The sequence below is a fragment of the Ctenocephalides felis genome, unplaced genomic scaffold (assembly GCF_003426905.1).
Source record: "Ctenocephalides felis isolate EL2017-DRISC unplaced genomic scaffold, ASM342690v1 CF-g0.4_SCAFFOLD_03572, whole genome shotgun sequence".
In the NCBI taxonomy this organism is placed as follows: domain Eukaryota; kingdom Metazoa; phylum Arthropoda; class Insecta; order Siphonaptera; family Pulicidae; genus Ctenocephalides; species Ctenocephalides felis.
The window spans coordinates 8,704,881-8,725,506 of record NW_020539726.1 but is presented as its reverse complement, the minus strand read 5'-3'; positions in this window follow the sequence as shown (position 1 = coordinate 8,725,506).

The following is a 20,626-nucleotide window of genomic DNA, read 5'->3' as shown; positions in this document are numbered from 1 at the left end:
ATTGAAGACTATAACTATTGATGGTGGTTACTAAAATGCTACTAAAATAAGTATTATTTGTTTCGTTATTTTTGAATGACCCACCTATTTTAAATTTGGTTGTCGTTGATGATACAACCGTTGCATTATTGTTTATATATTGTTGTTTTTGTTTGCTAATTCTTATCAATGTAGAATAAATTAAATTTATAGAAAACTCTTTCCAACTAATAAATATTTTAAAAATTACATTTTGTTCAAAAATATAAGAATGACATTGTTTTATTATCCTCTGACGCCAGAGCCTACTTGATCGCGACACTGTGAATCAAGAGCTACGGTTTTAAAATATTAAAGCGCCTCTTTGTGAATTATAATTAATACAATTACGAATATCATAGATTTATTTGGAGATAGTGAAAGCAAAACCTTACTTTCCGAAATAAACTGTTTAAATAGATAAATTTCAATTATTATTGATTAAGTTCATACACACGTATTGAGAAGTTCAAGCAATAACTTGCTAATAATACGTTCACACCTAATTACAATGTTGTTTAGAAAAAAAACAGATCATTTCCAACATTACAGTTTAGAATGAACAGATTACTTTTCAGCTGTTACATTATTCCGGTGGAGACGTCATGTATGTTTGTCATACATTTCAGATAATAACTATAGTGATTTTTGCGAATTTTGAAGTTTTTGAAAACATATATATATATATCTTTACTTACGTATCATCATAGGTAGTTTTGGCTCACTACTAATATTTTCAAACTTTTTTTTTTAAAAAAATAATAAATATAACAATTGATTTTCTCACCAGTATGAAACATTGAGTTTATTAAAAAGTAATATGAGTGCATATCAGACTCAAAATAAATTATCTATAATAATATAGTTCATTATTACAATAATTTACAAAATAAATTGGAAAAAAGTCTATTCGAAGGAATGCGAAATATAACTATTGGAGACTATAACTATTGATGGTGGTTACTGAAATGCTACTAAAATAAGTATTAATTGTTTCTTTATTTTTGAATGATTCAACTAGAAATGATAAAATAAAATCTTTTTTTACTGATTTTTGATAGACTTTACCTACTAAGTATTATATATCATACAGCATACTTTGAACTTCTGTTAGTAAAATTTAAATACAATTTGAAGCCAAAGTAACAAAGTACTGTCTCATTCGGCGAGGGAAAATAAACGGTTGTGATAAAGTGAGCAAAACGACGAAGTGCCATTTTGCTCACTTTTAAACATAAAACAAGTGACTAAAATAATTGTTTGTACTTTCACATAGTGCAAAGATAAAAATTCTGAAAAATACTGTTTAAGACACCTTTTAATTTGTACATTGTTCAGTCTTATGTAGCTACTGTCTATATAATTATTTAAAGTCTTTTAGGAGTAAATTTGACGACCTTCCTAGTAATTTTTTTATAAAAAAAACTGTAAAATATAAATCCAATAATTTGCTACGAATACTCGAGTACAATTAATGAAAATCTTTTTGTGTTAACACACCACTTTGTGTTACTTTCGTATATTTATTTTTATTACCATTTTTGGTGTATATAAAATTTATATCACAAGCATTAATAGATTTGTATATATTGTCATGACATGCTTTATTAATGTTGAATCTTTTTATTTATTTGTACTAAAAATAGAAGATGCTATTATATATATATATATATATATATATATATATATATATACCCATACAGCATGAGACAATCCTGGGAGTATCCCGCTTGTCCGCTACACCGTTGCGATATCGCGCATATCCCACGGAACTTCCTAGCGTTGTTCGCATCGGGACTCCCAAATCGGGATAAGCAAGATGGTCCCATGGACCAACTTGCTTATCCGCAAGACGGGACAGTGCCTAAAGATGAATGTCCCCTCTCACTTTAGCGCGTTCTCTTTTTATCACACGTAGTTACCAACGCCATGTTGAATGCATAGCATATTCGGTTGTGATTTTTGTGATGAAGTTGTTAATCTTTTATTTGTTATAATATTTCAGTAATATATATATATATATATATATACACAATATTATTATAATACTATACAATATTATAATATATAATCTGTTATTTTGAATTCTTAAAATAATAAGTTTTCATATTGACTGGAGTAAATAACCTAAAAAAAACTTATTATGGCTCCAAGAAAAGTTCTTAAAAGTGTTTTACTTATTTCAAAGAGACAATTGCGAAGGCGAGTGAATAAAGAAGTAATGGCTATTACCGCTGCGTTTAGTACGTCGCCGAAAAAATCTGTGATGTTTAATATATGTCCACCAGAACAATCAATTATAAACAATAGTGATGATAATAACTTGGCACCATTAACTGCTTCTCCAGAAAAAAAGGAAGAACAAAAATCAGATTGTCTTGCGGATTTTCTTAAAAAATGGGCTGTGTTGTACCACGTTAAACATAATGCTCTATTAGCTCTCTTAAAGCAATTGAGAGAGCATGAATGCTATTCTGATTTACCTCAGGATAGTAGAACATTATTGAAGACTGTAAAATTAGCAGAAACTAGTATTGTATCACCTGGTGAATATATTCATTTTGGTTTGTTCAATGGAATCAAAGAAAGTTTGAATAAAAAATTGCCAGGAGATAATAACATAAACTTAGCAGTCGCAGTTGATGGTTTGCCTATATCGAGGTCATCTAGAACAGTGTTATGGCCGATATTAGGTTCTGTAATACCATCTACGCAGGTATTTGTTATTGGTATATATTGTGGTTTAGAAAAACCTAAGAATGCGGATAATTATTTAAAAGACTTTATTGAAGAAGCAGTGGTTTTGTGCAGAGAAGGACTCACATATAAGGAAAATCATTATAATTGCTTCATCAAATACTTTGTGTGTGATGCACCAGCAAAGTCTTTTATTTTTCAAATAAAAGGTCATACCGGATATAATAGCTGTACGAAATGCACGACTGACGGTGATTACATTCAAAATAGAGTTTGTTTTCCAAGACTTGATGCTCCTCAAAGAACTGATGAACTTTTTAGAGATGGAAGATATGAAGATTTTCAAGTCAATTCTTCAAGATTGATGGAAATTCCCAATATAGGTTTTGTTTCTAATGTTCCTTTAGATTATATGCATCTCGTATGCATAGGTGTTATGGGCAAGTTGCTTGATATATGGATCAGTGGTGATTTAATGTGTAGACTAGGTACTTCACAAATTAAAAAAATATCTGATAAATTAAGAGGAATGAGGAATAATATTCCTGTTGAATTTTGTAGGCGCCCACGATCTCTGAGATTCCTCAATTCGTGGAAAGCTACAGAATATAGACAGTTTCTTCTATATACAGGCCCAATTGTTCTTAAATCCATAATATCAAAAGATTTTTATAATAATTTTCTAACTCTGCATGTTGCTATAAGAATTTTAAGTTCTCGTGACTTTTCTGATGAATCTTTATTGAATTATAGTAAATCTTTATTAACATATTTTGTTAATGGATTTAAACTTCTTTATGGAGAGCATCTTGTTTCACACAATGTGCATAGTTTAATCCACTTAACAGATGATGTTCGAAGATTTGGTTCATTAGAGAGTTTCAGTGCCTTCAAATTTGAAAATTATATGCAGACGTTAAAGAAATACTTACGAAAACCAGAAAGGCCTCTGCAACAAATTGCTCGTAGATATCACGAGTTTCAAGAATACCATACGCAAAAAGTGTATGAAGATAATTGTGATAATTTTGATAATGATATCGAGTTCTCTCCATGCTTATCAACTGTACATTTTGATGGACCACTTTTCACTTCCTGCGGAAATCCACAATTTGAAAAACTAAAATGTGGAAGTGCCATAATCAACATCAGGAAGAGAAGCTGATCGATACTGCTCTCTAATTGATGGCTCCATAATTTATATCTGCAATATTGCATCTTTAAATGGAGAAGCAGTTATCATTGGTCAACGATTTAAAATTATGGAAGATGTTTATACAATACCCTGCCGGTCATCATTTATTGGGATATATAGGGTGTATGATCTAGCAAGTGTACAAGTTTGGCCTGTGAAAAATATAAAAAGTAAAATATTCATTATATCTGACACTTCAAGTGATACAAAGATCGCACTTCCTTTGCTTCATTTATGCTAATAGTGATTTTAAACTTGCTGTTTTTTATATTCATTAGTTTTAAGTATTTTTGTTTTTAATATTTAAATTTGTATATACCAAATATTGTAAATAATTGTTATTGTTTCAATAGTTTTGATAACTTTTTGTGAAGTTCGGTGTTGTTGCTGTTTTTAAACAGTGCGCCAACATTTGTTTTCATCGTATTGCTTAGTGTTCATCGGAGCCGCTTAGTGAACGTCAGCGCTAGTGATTCAAAACAGTGGCACATGTTTTTTTTCCAAATAGATTTGTTGGTTAAGATCATTATTGTTTTTTCTTCGAACTAGTCAAGAAGTAATTTTTATACGGGAAAAATGGCATGTAAGTATAAATTTAACTATAAAAACCTGAATCGTTAAGCGTGAAGTTTTATACATTCTACTAATTTCTATATTTTGTTTTAGCAAATAAGATGAGTAGAAATTATCATGTGGTGGAATTTTCCGATAGCGGCATCCGTGTTTTTCCACGGAATTGGATTTTATTTGATGAAAAGATAGCTCTCTGGCCCCATTTTCGGTCGGATAAAGCATTTGACAAGGCTGCAGAGAAAATGGACCCGCCTGAGAGCTCTTCTCGTAAATATCCTTTCAAGAAAATTTTGGCTTCTTGTGGTGAGTTTGTATCATATCAAATAATCATATTCAAAAATGTTTATGTGTATGTGAGTATGTATATAAATTTATCTGTGAAACTCATACATTTTCTTTTGTGAGAATTTTGGCTTCTTGTGGTGAGTTTGTAAACATATCAGTTAATCATATCCATAAAATTGTATGTGTAGCGAGTATGTGTATATTATTTATATGTGAAACTCATAAATTTTCTTTTGTGAGAATTCTGGCTTCTTGTGGTGTGAGTTTGTATACATATCAATTAATCATATCCAAAAAATTGTATGTGTATGTGAGTATGTATATATTATTTATATGTGAAACTGTATGAATATGTGAGTATGTATATAATGTAATATGAGGAGGTATGTATATATTATTTATATGTATATAATGAAAATGTATTCCATATTTAGATGATTATAGCACAGCCAGAGAAAGGCTGAGAGAAGCAGAAATGTACTCCGATGTAGCATCTGAGTCAGAAAGATATAGAAATAATAAAAGAAAAAAGTCAAGAATTATGAATTCATCAGATGATGAGAGCAGTGATCAAGGGCTAAGCTTGCCTCCTCCACCAACTGTGCCTGCTATATTGTCTGAAAATTCCTTGCAGAGACAAAGAACTGAGAAAGAGAGAGTAGAAAGTGGAGCAGAAAATTCAACTGGTATTTATTAAAACTTTTGTCTAATAAATTGTATGTATGATACCAATTATTTTTTTTAAATGCTCGTTTAAATGTAGTAATCAAGGAACTCGCCAAAATGAGAATATTCATGGAAGGGTTCCAAGAAAAAATTACGGAATTGATTTTGGCAAAGCAGACAATGCCACATGTGGAAGATGCCGATCAATTTGGGTCAATAAGAGATGTGCTTAAATATTTTCCGATGAAGACCATGGAGGAAGTGGAAATGGTGCAACAATATATAATTAATAATAATTTGAAAAGTCAAATGGTATGAGAATGATACAAACTTCAGATAATATTTTGATATTTTATTTTTTAATCGCTGATTAACTATTTTTAGGTACTGTTTTTAGGCAGAACAGGCGGCAAAAGTGCGAAAGCTGTTACAGTTCATTTGATGAGAACTATGTTCAGAGATTGTCTAGCTAAAGAAATTAGCTGGGCAGGAGGAAGAGGCAAGCATAAATTTTGCGAGATGGTGTTATGTGAAATTATCACTGGTATTTCATAAATACTTTTTTATTGCTATTAATAAGATCTATTTTATTAATTTACTAATTTTATTCATTACAGAAACAGTTCTCAAGAACATACCAACTGAGACAAAATTTGCAGTCTCAGAAGCTGCGAACAGTTGGCTAAGACATGCCAATGAGCGATACACGAGAAATTATTTGTAAGATTATATTATATACATATATATATATATATATATATATATATATATATATTTGTGTGTGTCTGTTTACATTCATTATTTTTAATTATTTGTTCAATGTTTCAGAAGAGAAATGCGAGCAGAAGACGTTCCACAAATGTTTTAACTCATTTTCAATATTAGAGAAATATATATTTTGAACTAATTGGCTTTTTTCTTTCTCAATATATTACCAACATGAATATTATTTTCAGCTAGAAAATACAATTTAAATATACCATAATTAATTACAATTACAATTACAATTATTTTGAACTAAATGGCTTTTTTCTTTCTCAATATATTATCAACATGAATATTATTTTCAGCTAGAAAATACAATTTAAATATACCATAATTAATTACAATGCATGTCCGATCCCTATCCTATTCCTATCCTACTTACGGACGAAGTATCCCGCGCGGGATAGCCTACGGCTATCGCCTAGGAGCGGACATAGTTACAGTTCAGGGATAAGGCTTGGACAAGCGGGACGTACCGTTGGATGGTCCTGCGGACGAAGAATGTCCGCATGCGGATAGTCTAGGGATGATCCATAGATCATCTCGTGCTGTCTGGATATATATATATATATATATATATATATATATATATATATATATTAATATAGAAATATGAACAAACAACACTATTTTTTGCACTTATTTATTAAATAATAATTTCACAAACGTTTCGAGACTAGGTTTGTCTCATCATCAGTGTAGCATAATTTAAAATTTTTAAAATATGGAAACTTAAATTAGCCTTATATGTGTTATCCTTTACAAGTCATTCAATATACTATCTTCTGTCCCACCAATGATAGTCGGAGTCCGAATTTTCTATTCGTTCTCAAGTACCTCGCTCCAGTGGTAAAAGTCACGCGATATCAAATAGGACAGGAAGGATTGGGATAAAATAGTAAATTGATTAACAAATTGATAGATAATTTCGTAGACAAATTGTTGAGCAGATAGTAGTAACGTTAAACTAAATGTAACAAATACACATCTTTGTTCAACTTTTTAATTTAAACCAAATCACGGCAAAGCGTAAACGTGTGCAGCTAGTATATATATATATATATATATATATATATATATATATATATATTATTATTACAGTAGATAGATCAAGGACATTATTTTGTCTAAATTCTGCGAGTATATTTGAAGTCTGACAATTCAGACATATATTTTCAATAATTTACGTTGTTTACACCTCGCAACAAAAATGTTTTTAGTGTGATATATAGTGCATTGACAATGACAAGAATCATTGTGAATTTAACAAGTCGTTTGATCCCTGTTTTTGTTAGACTTATCGTCTTATGTCTCATTTTCTCGTATTTTTTAATATTGGCATTATTTCTGTATAGATGCCCCGCAGGATAAATATATCATGAATAATAATATTAATTGAATGTAATTTTCAATATTACTGTTTAACAATAATTCCAATATAAATTTTCAATAGCTATCGTATGCTGTCTTCAATGATGTGACTTTCTTGACATTTCCTTATGTATAAGGATGGCCAATATTTGATGCTATGGTCAATAATGAAATAGTTGACGAGTAATGAAACATAAGACCAGTCTAATATTATGTCAGATACTTGTCATCTGACAATACACGTGCTAACTATACAGAATATTGCTTCTTGCAATTCCTTTTGATGCTTCTACATGAAATTCGACCCGGCGCATTAGATTCTTTAATCTCGATTTCTATCTATCTCATATTGTTGCTGCGGACTACTTCCAGGTAATAGTAAAAATTCTTTTATTTTCTTGTCTTGGATTAAATTGCTTTGAACTGCTTTTCTACGTTATATCAGATTACTTTAAACTTGATCGGATGTCTTAAGAATATAGCTGACCTGCGCTTCTGCACCAGTTATATAAATTCTATCTATCGTCAATCATTTCATATGAATGTGCTTTTATATGAAGGTGCTTGACCATAACGAAATGATTTGAAATTTAGAATTAATGTCAGTGTATGCCATGTTATATATAAAAGGATTACACAAAAAACATCAAAGAAAGTTAATTAATTTTGCACAAAGTACTCAATGAAATCAGTTTGAATCAAGACCCACTTATATAGATTATTAAAGCGCCTTTTTGTGAATTATAATTAATACTATTACAAATATCATCGATTTATTTGGAGATAGTCAAAGCAAAACCTAACATTTCGAAATAAACTGTTTAAATAGATAAATTTCAATTATTATTGATTAAGTTTATATACACGTATTGAGAAAATAAAGCAATAACTTGCTAATATTTCGCTCACACCTAATTACAATGTTCTTTAGAAAAAAAAAACAGATCTCTCTAACATCACAGTTTCGAATGAACAGATTACTTTGCAGCTGTCACATTATTCCGGTGGAGACGCCATGTATGTTTGTCATACATTTCAGATATTAACTATAGTGATTTTTGCGAATTTTGAAGTTTTTGAAAACTTAGATTTTTTTTTATATTTCAAACAATTTTTTATACTTAATTTTTTTCATATATTGTTTTTTTTATTCTTTGAATTTTTCTGAAAATTTTTAATTTTTTTTTTAAATCAATCGTGCTGCGTTGCTTCTTTAGAGAAGTAATATCGAGATGCGTGAGCGCCGCATTACAGTCTAATAAATTAACATTAGTTCGAAACTCATACACAAGTAAACAAAATTCATAATTATTAAATTATCTTAATAATTCGACGTGCATATGTCTAATGATCATATTTGACTGCTAAAGGGCGTTTTTTTTACTTTATTCACTCGATCTCTGAAACCGCTAGACGACCTACTTTCGCAAAAATTTAAACGGTACTTTATTTTGTCAATACAAACTAGTAGAGCGCATGGCATCGTGCCTTAAGGCAAATTGTTGGAACTTCCCGTACCAAAAATTATTTTTTTTTAAAAATTAACATTTTTGAATAAATTTTACTTTGAAAAAAATTTGATTTTTAAGAATTATTATTTTTTTTTGAAATATTTTAGAATATATGAACTTTTTTGAACTATTCGAATCGGACGCTTCATTCTAAAAATTGAATCACCATTTTTGTTTTTTTTGTCCCGTTTCTTTCAGCAGGTTTCTTCATTAATATGAATTAAATGTTTTTTGAATTATTCAAATAGGTTGATCCATGTTCCCGAAATCGTCGACACACACATACATCCATTATTTCTAAGGTATCCCAAATGTTTAGAAATTTCTAAAACGTAAAGGTATATGAAAATTTTCATTCTCGTTTTTTATTACTATAATTTACCCAATATATGACAATTAAATATTTAGCATAGTTGTCTGACTATACATTTAATTCTAAATTTCAACATCCAAGTATCATGTGTTTTGGCAATATCAAGCGCCTAATTTCAATGCGCGACCAACCAATTAATAATTCAAATTTCGACTATGTGTTTTTAAGCCTTTAGATCTCAGTTATTACAGATAGAATTATAAACACAATTACAAGACATACATAACACTCGTCGTAGTTTCCATGGCGTTATGCTATTCCTCTACAATGGTTATGAATTACGTTTGGAGATATTAGTTGGATTCTAGTCCACCCGCGCGTCGTAATTTTCCTGTGTGTTACAAAACTTTATACCATGTCGTTACATCTGTTATAACAATTACATAACGTCCATCCGAATATGCCGAGAAGTTTTACTGGCAACCGAGCTGTGAACGTCACAATGTTGCTATCATTAAAATATCACGAGCGTAATCCAACAAAATCACCTGGAGTACAAAATAGGATTTACCATGCTTTTATTATGCGCATTGATGTTCTTTTGTGCATGGTACACTGTTCTTTGTAAGGCGAACAATTTGCGCATTTCTGAATTGTGAACATTGCAGCATGTGTCACGGTCATATAAGTGTTTTATAATAAAACAAATTGTAGATATATTGAGGACAAAATTGATTTGAATTATATATTGCGCAGCATATTTTGCATAAAATGTAAAAACGGGCTCCGTTGTAATACATAATGTTATATGCCATATATTTTATTTACCAAGAAGAAAATGAACTTAAGCGTTTGTAGAGTTTATTTTTCTATATATATATATATATATATATATATATATATATATATATATATATATATAATTGGATTTTTTGAATAAGAATATATATTTTTTTTGATATGATATATTGATATTTATAGTTCCAAATGATTTTTATTATAATATTAATTTATAATAACAGAAACGAGTTAAATTAAAAATAATAAATAGATAACGGATAATTATAACATTCTTAAAAATTACAAACTTCAATTTTTTTTATTTATTGTTTTTTTATTCATATTAAGGCCAGATGCCATTCATACAATTGTTTACTACAAATTGTTATTGAATAATTAACTTATAAATTAATTTTAGTATTAATAAACTTAAATATATATTTATAAATTTTTAAATTATTACTAGCTACGTTTGATTTCTTTTTTTTTTACTACAAGTACAAAATTTTTATTTTTATATTATATTTATTTTCCATTTGAAAACTTGATTCAATTTGCCTTAAGTCACAAGGCGATGCAATACTAGATAAGATTTGAATAAGCAGAATTGCAAGATATGGTGGAAAATTATTAAGTAAAAGTAACATATATGTATCAATTGTGATTAAAAACAATGAATACACTAGGCGTAAGGGGCATTTTTCTTAAGAAACGTGCTAGAACTTTTCGATAAGTACATAACCAATGAATAATTTGATTTGCATATGCGGAATTAATTTGTTTAATCTTCAAGAGCTTTTTTGGAATCTTTTTTGCCGTATCTCCGGAACCGCTTGATCTGTCTTATGAAAAAACTAGTCTACTCTTCATATTGTCAACAAAATTAATCGTTGTTTGATAACAATGCTGATTTCCAAATCTCAAATGCTCAAATGATTGAATGTTTAGGGAAGACTGGGGTAGACGTAGGGAATGCTATGTACGGTTGTGCCAGGGTACAGTAGCAGCAGTCATCGTAACTGCTTAACTATACTTATTTTGAGATAGGGTTCAAAAAGGAAGAAAGATAAAATATGTCTGTCTGAAATAGATTCCATTATTGTTCTAACTGTTAGAATCTAACACGATATCTGCAGACTTCATTTATTTTACATAGTTGGTTTTTTCTTGTTCGATTTTTTTAAATAATAACAGTTGCTTGTACACATGTAGATCACTTTATTTGTAATTTTGGTGTAAGTACAATACTACTAGTTAATTATTTGCAATTAGTTTTGAAGATGAAGAAACATTTAACAAAATAAACTAAAATAAGACAAAATGCGAAAGAGAAAAAGATAGAAAAATACAATACAAAAAAAACTTTACAAAGATTTCTTGTTTAATAAATTATATGTTCTTATATATTATTAAATTATATTCATAAGCTTTGGTTAAATGACTATGATTCGTTGTGTTATGTATTTCTGGCAATATAAGACATTCACAACAACATAAGACTGTCACGACCGTTCTGGGAGTGTGAACGGATGTCCCACTCGCCCTTATATGATTTGATTTTATTACTAATCTGTTATAATTAAGGGCAGTAATTCTGTATTTAGTAAACTAACAAATATTTGCTGATAAAAAAAGTGGCACAACCGTACCCAATCTCTCCTGCAGAATTTTCATTTTCATATAGCTATCATGTGTTTGGCTTGTTTCTGCAATTTGTTATAGACATAAAGCTTACACAACTTGATTTGTATGCAAAAATAAAATTAGAATAGAGCATACGAATAGAATAACAAAGTAACCAGAAAATTACATATAATATATCTGTCAAATTTATGCAAAAATGACTCGTATATGCATCTAATCGTAAAAGCGGAAAAACGGAGCGTTTTACGCAGATCGTACGCGTTGTATTCTTTTTTTTTAAATTTGACTTGATCACATAGAGATATGTATCGTTTATATTCTATGGTCACGCTATGCAGATTCGTACTGGTGAGGTCTACATATTTTTGCGCAGGATGCTCTGTACACAGGCACAGTTATTGTTAGCTCTCGGGCGTTCGTAGCAATATTATACGTTATATATACATTGCGTCCTTGTCGCATGCGATGCGCAGTGGAAGCCAAAATAAGGGAATTTTGTGAAGGAGGATACGAAGCGGCGGCGGCGGCATTCATTGTGCTATTGGTTTTAAACGGAATAAATTTAATAAATACAGAGTACCCGGAAAAGTAATGATGCACGACCAAAAATATATTAGATTGTTATTTTCGGTGAAGCAAAACATTATATATGAATTCAAAGTAGAATTGCTTTATTATTTTCACTTTAATATATTGTTAAAGTACCTACTGTTATCAGATTCGATAAAGAATACTTTATGTAAAATATTATTTTTAAAAACACCTTTTTAAAGTAAAACTTCTTTAGGCGCGACTAGGGTGTAAAACCGTACAAATGATACAACGGAAGTGCGGTACGGTAGATAAGATAAAAGTCGAGTGCCAATGATTCGTCATTCGCTCTCGATGATATCATTTCTATACGGGTCGATTGTGAATGGTCGTCGCGTATGTGAATATATATCTGTCGTTGTATGCGTACCGGCATCAACGTTGTACGTGTACCGATATCGAAAATGAAATCAGGATAGATAAGTAAACATTTCAAAGTTACATCGTAGTACAAATTTTGATTTAATGAAAAATGCCTGAATCAAAAGAATATTTTACCCTGTTCCTTGATAATAATAAAATAAATCAGACATTTGTGTTTTTAACGTATGTTTATTGATTAGATTAAACACAATTATTACATAATGAGTGAAGTTGCGTAAACAATTTTTGTTTAAGCGTTGTTTAACATAGCCCATTGTGTGAACAAATATTATAAAAGTTATTAATCAGCAATTACTTTATTTCTCTAATAAAGGTTCTTTTCTAAATGCTAATTACAATGACAAACCGATCATGCCATATTTGAAGTATGACTTTAAATACATTATTGTTTTTAAATATTATACTTTTTAATGCTATTATAAATATATAATTTATAATTTATCATTACATAAATGTATATAATCATAAATGTATATTATAAATCACATAAAGTGTAGTATCATAAATGACACTAATAAAGATGTATTATATGATGTATTTATTTTCATTTAAATTCTATATTATACAGTAGCAAATAAGTTTTACTTCAATCGTATGTGAACCTTACGCGCCCTCTTTTTTTTAAATTCAGGTCTAATGTTAACAACTATTTTTGAAAACTACTTTTATATATTTTTATATAACTGATTACATTTTTGAAGTGAATCTTTTTAAGCACGACTAAACGTTTACTTGGCCAAAATTTATCGAAAATGCGTTACGCCAGAAACACTGATTCGTCAAAGTCCATCGTTGTGATCGGTCTAATCTTCAGAACTATTTTTGAAGACAACTTTTATTTATCTTTATACAACTGTTTATATAATCAATTACAAAGTAAAACATATAGGGAATAACCCGTTATGCCACAAATACTGATTTGACATTGACAATCGATGTGATCATTCGAAACGAGTTGATGTGGTTGGTCGAGATCATCTTGTCACTTGTATGTAGATGTCTACAGTCGGGATTAACTGCCAATACCACAACCATGCGAATTATTAAATGTCACGTGTCAACCTAACTTATTATTTTCGGCGAAGCAAAACATTATGTATATGATTTCAACGTAAAATTTCATTATTATTTTAGCTTTAATATATTGTTAAGACCTACTGTTATTATTTTCGATGCAAAATACTTACGTCAACATAATTTTAGAAAAAAATAGTTTTTTCATATACATTTATGTGTAATCTGCAGGAACATTTTTGAAACATACTTTAATATATTTTTGTTTAAGTAATATTTACATTTTTCTAAGTAAATCTTTTTGACCGCATCCAGAAAGTATTTCAACAAATATGCAACGGAAATGCGTTACGCCACAAATACTTACTCGACATTGTCCTTCGTTGTGATTGGTTGAAATCTTCTTGTCATGTGTATATTAATATCTATATTTACAGTCAACTATTAACATGACAACCATGTGGATTACGAAACGTCAAGTGTCAATATTAGAGGTTATGTCGTCGAAATCTAGATTCTATAAAAATCAGAAGCATAATACATCCTTACTCTCAAACAATTATAATAAAAAACAATCATCTAAACATGATTTGCAGTTTGTGAAATGTAACTTTCCATTTTATTTTTCATGGTTGCTATATTTTAATTGGCAAAAGAGATTTCACTGAGTTATTGATTAATATAGATACATACATCGGTCGCCATTCAGATGATCAAGAAGAACGTGGTCAGGCCTATCTGTTTGAAATGATAAAATCGACACACATATAATAATGAAAATTGTCAAACAACAGAATAAAAATCAATAAAATGTAAGTAAACAGAAGTATTTAACTCGACTAAATGAGGCCTTGTGGCAATTTGCTTTTCTCCCTGATGTGATGGATTTCCAGTTATACTCTACTTCAAGGATGAGCAACCCGCGGCCCGCGGGCCGCATGCGGCCCGCCGGAGGTTTTTCTGCGGCTTGCCAAGCATTTCTCAATTACAGATTATTTTTCTAGATATTTTATCAAATACCGCTGTAAAGGTTAATTTTGTTGTCAGTTAAACACTGGTAAAAACTATTGTTCGCTTAAATAGCATTTCCTGATAAAATAAATATTAATTTAAATATTAGTTTAACAATATTGCAAGAAAAATCGAGAACTTGTCGCTAGGTTTAAATCATTGTGAATTTAAAGACTTCCTGACAATTATGGCCTGCCGTGAATATGGCAATGTGCTTTTCAATACCAAAGTACGTTGGCTCAATAGTGATGCAATGCTTAAAGGAGTATATGACCCAAATGGCGAACTACAATTTATTTTGGATATGACAGAACAATTGTAGTACTTTCGTCATTTTGGTAATAAAAAATAATATCTTTTGCAGTATCTTGTATTTCACATTTCATTGTCAGAAAAAGAAAAAGAAAAAAAATTTAATTGCGATTCCAAATGTTCAAAGCTAACAAAACAGCTGTTTTCATGTAAATGTTTTCTTCGTCATTTACCATGCAAAATTTAGAAAATGTATTTTTTAAGTAAACATCCTAATTTTTTATAAATCTCATATCAAATTATGTCAAATTATTTTTTTGGAAGTACGTATGTGTGCGAACAATTACACAGGATCACAAAAGAAAAGTCGCTGGATAATAATTCATTCATTCAAAAAAATGCTAGATTGAAGATTGCCCAATTTTTACTATTGAATTATCTTCAGCGGTAAAAGTACATTGGAAATATATCGGAAAACATATGTCACACACACAATCAGGACAACTTTTTTTTGTAGACCTGTGTTAATTTCAACCATGAAATTCACAAAAAATTACCACCTATCAAAACTGAGTAAAACATATCAAAGCTGCATACGTGTTGCTACTTTCCGCATTAAAAAAATAATAATAACGATCAAAATTAAAAAAATGGCTCATATTAATCAGCTTATATAAAAAAGCAGTGCCAAATTTCTTATTAAAGTTTTCAAGTAAATTTGTTTTTCTGTTTAACTATTATTTGTTTTCATTTTGTATTAATATTTAACACTTATCCACTCCTAAATATATAAAATATATACTTTTTTCAATTTTGTAATTTTGTTGCAATTACATTATTTCCGCGCTCAGTCAACAAATCTTTTGCCTTAATTTTAGTTTAGACTTTTAGAGTCTATGAAAAAGCTTCAGTTTTATCTTAAAAAAAAACAATTTATTTTTATCATGGATTGCACGGACGTAACATTTTTTTTAAATTTTGTTCTTTATTTTATTTTTTTAATACAGAATGGAAAACTACATACAACTTCAAATTTTCATTATTTTATAATAATCATTTTAGTAGTCCAATCATTTTTTATTTAGAGTGGTCATCGATCAATTAACTATTATCGCTTTTTTTGTGAACGTTTTTAATTAAAATTCGATCAAAAAAGCTTAAATCTATCCGCTCTATTCGCTGCAACATTTTAAAAACAATTTTTAGATATTGGCAACGAAATGGTTACCTCCGATAAAACTAACTGATTTGCAGGCTTATCCTACTGTACAAATATTTTCCAATGTGCATTATAAATACATAGTTTTTGAATGTCTTGCAGAAGGAGCAATTCTAGCAAAAAAAATTAGAAATTTAAAATTAAAATCTGAAGATAAAACTGTTTTTGAGAAAAAACTCAACTTTCGCTAAGCATAGCTTAACCTAATTCAAATAAGTATTTTAGCGTTATGGTGGGTAAATTATCAATGTAATTTGTGTTAGCTGCCTCTTTCATTTATATACATCATATTTATGCATTCAGAATTAGTTAGTCATTTCTTATACTAATGATTTTCTAAAAATATTTCCTGTGGCTAAACGTTTACCGGGTCAGCTAGTGTATATATATAAATAACGTGCGGCCCGCCATGAAATTTTGAAAACCAAATTGGCCCGTGGGTTAAAAAGGTTGCTCGCCCTTGATCTACTTACTGGCCAAAATAATGATGCACGTAAATTTTATCTTTGTATTAACCTATCCCTGGATATTTTCTTAATCACATTGTCATTATATTTAGAGAAGGAGACCACAAGATGTTTTTTCAACATATTGATAGAATATGAGCTAATAATAATACGTAAAGCTAATAATAATAGCAATTTTATTGTTGTTTATGAAATACTTTCATTTCCTGCGTTTTATACGAGAAATGTATGAAAATAGAGTTATGTATAAAAATTAACTTGCTCTGAATATTTTAATAATTTAATTGCCATCACGTCACGAGAAAAGATGACATCTTTTTGGGCTAGATTTTCTAATTAACATTTATAAAGCATAATTCCATGAAACACTTTTATCAAGACCTACGTTTTATACGGGCAGTGTATAAAAATAATTTCATATATGAAAATTAACCTGTTCCTGAATATTTTCATAATCTCATTGTCATCATATTACGAGAAGACGACATCATGTTTTTATTACGCATTTTTTCCGAGGGTTTTCTTTTGGAGCGTGTAAGATTCGAGCGGGGAAACGGATGAACAAATATTCCGGTTTAAATTCATTACGCTTCAGTTGATATAGAATGTAAAAGTGGAATGCTAAACTGAATATTTTTTCAACCTTTTCCGGTTGCTTTGCATTATAATATTACTCCGTATAAGTAAAGAACAGCTTTTATTAGAGTTTATTGCGTGCAGCATATCAAGTTATGTGCGTAAGCATTTCAGCAATTTACCAACTCCGGCTTCAAATAATAACTGCATCTCTCATCACCAAAATATTGTCGGGTGTAAACGTTTTATGATACCGCAGTTTTAATTTATGATTTCGAGTAAATTTTTTCATAACGCTGGTTCAGAAGTGGGCCGAATAATCATGGTCTCTGGTTATTTGAAACAAAAGCCATTACAGGACGTTTTATGGTTGACGGTGTCGTAATAAAAATATTAACATCAAATGGGTTCTTGCATGACTATCTGTTCACATTACATACAGTAGATCAAAAACAATATAATTTAATTTATCTGTTTTTTTTTTAAGATCTAGAAAGAAAAATTACATTTTGTTACTTTTCTACAAGATTTGGAAATTATTAATATAAATGACAATTCATATAAATAAATAAATAAAAATAATTCATAAAAATAATAAATGATTATTTAGTAGGAAATGAAACAGCATGCGTATTAGCCAACGATGCTGCTTTAAACAATATAATGAAGTTTTAGTTTGAAGATATAATAAAAATCATAAACTAGTGGTGTATGGCATCATGCCTTAAAACAAATTGCTGAAACATACCGTACTGCTATTTAAATGTTTTTAAAACTTGAAAAAAAAATTGATAACTGAAATAAATTGATTTTTGAGAACTGTGCAATTTTTGAAAAAAAATTAACTAAATTAATGATTATTTTAGTCATATTTTCATTTTTTTGAAAATTTTGAATTTATTAGCAGCGCTGTGTAGCTATTTTGCAGTCAAACGGTTAAACATTATTTATCTTGGTCATTTTTGACTGCCAAATAGCATATTTTATTATTACCTCTTTATTGAATCTCCAAAACCATCCCAAATTAAATCAACTCTCTACTTCGATAACATAAGTAAATTTATTTTTAATTTTTAAAAATGGACGATTCATTCTCTTCAAAACTGAATTACCATTTTTGGCACTTTTTGTTTCGTATCTATGAAACGGCTGGACCGGCCCCTGCCAAAAACTAATCAGCATGTCTGCCCATCAATACGAATTAAACTTTTTATTTGTGTTCAAGAAAAAATCGAACACACTCATAAACACATGCCACATACACACTGTGTCAATATGTTCAGAATACTTTGAAACGTAAAAATGTAAGAAAATCATTGAATTAAATTATTCGAATTTTTTGTATTGGATTTTTTTGCGAAAATTTTAATTTCTTTCAACACATACACCAATATTTTCTAATGTATGCCTGTGATGTTCAGAAGGCTTTAAAACGCAAAAATGTATAAAATATTTTATGATCGATTTTTTTCGATTACTACAACTTACCCTACGGGCAGTTAATAATACTTTTAAAAATCTCGTTTGTCTTGAACTGAATTTACCACAAATTATAAGAATTGTTTCTCAATTTATTAATATATCGAACTCATATAGTCTTCGGGACTTATATGTAATAAAAGTCGGGATACGGTTGCAAAGGTAATTGACTGAAATAATACGCGGCAAAAAGCCTCCCGGCTGGATCGCTTCGTTGGTTGTCATTGTACATTGACGAAAAAAGGCATTTTAAAAAAGTTCAATCTAATCTCATTTGAATATAAAATGTATAGCACTTAAATGGGTATATATGACTTAAATTGTAACTATTGAATTTTAATAAAGTTCTATAATATGAATAGACTTTAGGATCTCGCTATACAAATTTAATGTTTTATAATTCTAATAACATGAGTACTTAAACTTTCTCGCTTCTCGCCCAGAATTTTGCGGCATGTTACATATTATATACCCATGTAAGTATATATAAATATATATATATATATATATATATATATATATATATATATATATGATACAGGAAAAAAATTTAAACAACTATATTTGAAAGATCATCACCTTGATTCTTGCAATCTTGCTATCGGGAGAAATACGGCAATGTGTAAAATTCCGCAGTAAAAGTTTTTTTTTTGGTTGTTAGTTTCTTTGGTTGTGGGCACTGTCATTTAGTTTACGAGACATTAATATAGTTTTTAAGTATTTGTTAATTTTAAGTTAGATTCATCAGTTCTTTCATATAACCTTTAAAAAGGCTTACACCTGCTTAGAGCTAACTGAATTTTTACTCCAAAGTTAAATTTTGCTTCGACGACTTCTACTGTTTGTTTTTTCTTTTAACCGGTCAAATGCATTTTTATAACTTAGCAAATTTATTTATTTAATAATTACTCAACTACTTTTTTATTACCTAATAGGGAGTTTCTCAAAGAAAAATCACTAATTTATTATTTTGAAAAAAAAAATGTCGGTGTACTTTTGTACAGCAATGATCAATCTTTTGTCGATTAAAATGAAGAACAAACCTCATGTGTTGAATTTTATAAAAATATTAATTTTACATTTTTATCGCTATTTATCATATTACTATGATAACTGTGCGTTTTAGAAAGGAAATTAAAAAGTTATCATTTTTATTTCCTAAATCCTGATCGATACACAAAAACCAATTTGAATAAAGATTGATTAAGTTATTACCTGAATTTATATTTCGCAATAAAAAAATATTCCAGAAAGTATGGAATTTGGAAACTAACTAAAATGCAAATGGATGAATATTGTTAGATTGATTTTTTTAATTTAAATTCGATGTATGGAATATGGAAACTAACTTGAAATGCAAATGAATGGATATTGTTAGATTGATTTTTTAAATTTAGATTCAAAGTCAACAGTAGTTGAGATAAACAGTTTTACAAAAAAATTGATATTTTCTACTGGTAGTTTACATGAACTTTCCGAATGAGAAGTTTGATTTCGCACAAAAATCCTATTTGCTAAATCTGTATTCTTAAATATTTTTAATTATTTGTAAATATATATATATATATATATATATATATATATATATATGTTTTCTCGATGTCATTCTGCATTGGATGAAACCAAATTTGTGTATCCGTGTACAAATATGTGAGTATGTGGGCTGACTATTCACTTTTCTCAAAACTGATGTACTGATTTCAAAAATGTAAAAACATCTTTACGGACAATTGTTGGTCAGTTTGCACTACTATCGGTCAAGCCGTTTATTTTGTAATTAACAACAAAGTTCAAAATTTTCAGTCCACGTTTAAG